We start from the raw sequence: 3,341 nt of genomic DNA, 5'->3' as shown, positions 1-3,341 counted from the left end.
AAGGGGTAGAGGCAGGGAGGGAGGAGAGTAGAGTAAAGAAGAGGAGGATGAGTATAAACAAGAGGAGGAAGAGAGGAAGACGAAGGGTCAATAGGTATACATGGTTGTTCATGGCAGACAGGATGTCGTCTGCCAGATCCCTTACCGTGCCTTGGGAATAGGACGGATTGTAAACCCAAATCAGCTGATGGAAACGAGAGGATGGGGAAGGGGATTCGGATGCAAGGTCAATTTTCTCTTATCCTTGCTCATGTTTCTCTTTCTATTTCATATTCTTATTATTATTACTATTTTTATCGCTGTCACCACCGACACTTTCCTTCTTGTTATCACTATCATATTTTCTCACCATCATCACCTTCATTCTTCTGATCATCATCATTCTCTTCCACCATCGCCACCATCACTTTCCTTATTCTCATCATCATTACTCTTTCTCATCTTCTAGCGTCACTATATTCTCCTCTTCATATTTCTCATCGTCACCATCACCATTCTCTTCTCTCTCAAACATCACCATCATCATCACCACTCTGACTGTTATCGTCATTTCCTTCTTCTTCCTACTCCATTCCTCTCCTTCCTCGGTAAGAACTAGAAACATTTTGACGAACGGAATGTAAATCTTTCTTTTCTCTCCCTCTCCTTTTTATATTTTCTTCCAATGACGAACGACAGGGAAAGGAAGACAGGAAGAAACGACAACAAAGAAGAGAACGAACGAGAAAAGACCGAAGCTATGTTTTTAGAACTGCTGTTTTCAATAATGTTTCTCGTTGGCAAGTGTTTTTTTTTTTTTTTTTTTTTTTTTTTTGGGGGGGGGGATCCAGCACTGCTTAGGTTTTCTGTACTATTCCTTTGACTTTCTGTGTAGTAACAAACGTGATGTATACATAGAAGATGACCGGAATTAGTATATTTTGCATTTTTATTCGTCAACGATATCAATAGGATGTTTTAAGAGGATAATTCACTAACAACATCAACGAAGTTTTTAATGTAATGTTTCATCTATCAAATAAATAGACGTTTAATAATCTAGAATCTTGGATAGAAATCAACTGCATTATTGCGTACACAGACACTCAGACCTAAGAAGTTTGACCTTATCATCAAGAGAAAGACATTTGATATATAAATCTTAGCTGTAAATCCGGAACCACATATTCCGACCAGAAAAAAAACTCTGTCTAAAGATACTTGGCATAAGCTGCGTGAGGAGAACTCATAGTAGAACTGAGCTGAGAGTAGGGAGTGGGGAGGGAGTGAGAGGGAGATTGCAGAGTTGGGGCGTGGGGGCGGGGCGGGGGAGTTGGATGAATGGGCCAGGATAAGACCCGAAGACCCGCCCAGAAGGTGATCAATTAACCGGCTGTCACACCGAGGGCTACACATGTTGAGGGAACGAGGTCGTGGCGCCACCTCCTTCGCGGTTCGGCACTTCGGCTCCAAAGGGTGCGAACACCTATGAGTGCGTTCGGTGGCCCCGTTGCGCTCCTCACTTATCTCGCTTCCTGGGTTGATACGGCGACCCGAACGGATGCTTGCCAGACCGACACATGGTGCAGGCACTCGCCGGGCATCGCTGCAACAGATCAACAATATGTAGGGCCGGAATGAAAATGATAATGTATATGTATACTTATTAGGACCGTGTTAGGGTAGTATGTCATAGGAAAAGTAGGATCGACTATTAAACGTTACAATTAATTCGATGAACAAAACGGTACTCATTACCCATACATTGCTGCTGTCTTGATAATCCCTTACACTGTGATATTTGCAAAGTATGTCTTAGCCATATCCACATGTAACTCTAAATTCGGAACATTCTTTATATTTGAATATACACATTACAATCATGCATACCAATAAACTTAACTTAAAATAAAGTATCACAATACTTGTCCGTAAGTATGCATATGATAAACAAAGTGAAAAGAATGCTCATTATTCTTTTATGACGATCATGTAAACATCGTTGAGTTTAATGGCATCTCTACTTTCTTCTATCGAAAGTTATGGCAAGTACTCCTGACCATAAGGTGCATATGCAATAATGTTCTCCAGATTGGGTCATTTGATTTTTCATTTTATGATCGTTTAAGATTCTTGTAAGTTGCTGCTCATAATTACGTAGATCTGTTTTAAGCAAATAGCTGGAAATGTTCTCAAGGCAGGCCGCGTTGTGAGGAACATGTTAACATTAACAGGATACTAATATCATAACATCGTATACCGATCATGTCCAGGGAGATTTTGGAAGATGCTACAGAGAGAGAGATAGGGACGGATAGATAGATAGAGAGATAGATAGATAGATAGAGAGAGAGAGAGAGAGAGAGAGAGAGAGTGTGTGAGTGAGTGAGTGAGTGAGTGAGTCAGAGAGAGAAGGAGGGAGGGAGGGAGGGAGGGAGGGAGAGAGTGAGTGAGTGAGTGAGTGAGTGAGTGAGTGAGTGAGTGAGAGAGAGAGAGAGAGAGTGAGAGAGTGAGAGAGAGAGTGAGAGTGAGTGAGTGAGTGAGTGAGAGTGAGAGTGAGTGAGTGAGTGAGTGAGAGAGAGAGAGAGAGAGGGGAGAGAGAAGGAAAGAGAGAGAGAGAGAGAGAGAGAGAGAGAGAGAGAGAGAGAGAGAGAGAGAGAGAGAGAGAGAGAGAGAGAGAGAGAGAGAGAGAGAGAGAGAGAGAGAGAGAGAAGAAAGAGAAATACAGAGAGTGAGGCCGTATAAAAAAAAAAAATAATCAAAGCAATTCTATCCTTGAAATATGTTATAAAGAATTTATCTATTTACGAGTACGACTTAGTAAAGCATTTCAAACTACCAACAGTAAGGTAAAGTAAAACATAGTTCAGCAGCTGTTTTCTGAAATCCTTGAAAAATGTCTTCCATTGTTTTGTGTGTCCACTGTTGTTAAGCGTTCTGGCAACCGGTGTATTGGGAAAGTTTCTGCGGTTGCTGGAACTATAATATTTTACTTCTGTTTACATAGCAGATACTACTTTAGTTTTTTATATATTGCAAATCTTGATTGCCTTGTTGCACAATCCAGAATATAATCTACACGCTCTCCCTCGCTAGCTGTGGTTTCTGGGCTTCATTATTGTGTTTGAGTCTTGCTTGTCAGACTCAGTCTAAAATGCAGAACATGCATTTTAAATGTGAAATGATGATTCATGTCAGTTTTTCTTGCCTCTTTAATTCTCTTTCTATCTGTGTTTCTCTCTTCTCTCTCTCTCTCTCCCTTTCTTTCTCTCTGTGTTTCTCTCTTCTCTCTTCTCTCTCTCTCTCTCACACACACACACACACACCCCTCCCCCCCCCTCACACACACACAAACACCAGCT

This window comes from Penaeus japonicus, unplaced genomic scaffold (assembly GCF_977035675.1).
Source record: "Penaeus japonicus unplaced genomic scaffold, GWHDUDI00000001_assembly GWHDUDI00000001, whole genome shotgun sequence".
Lineage (NCBI taxonomy): Eukaryota > Metazoa > Arthropoda > Malacostraca > Decapoda > Penaeidae > Penaeus > Penaeus japonicus.
The sequence above is the reverse complement of the archived record's forward strand: the minus strand, read 5'-3'. Positions refer to the sequence as shown.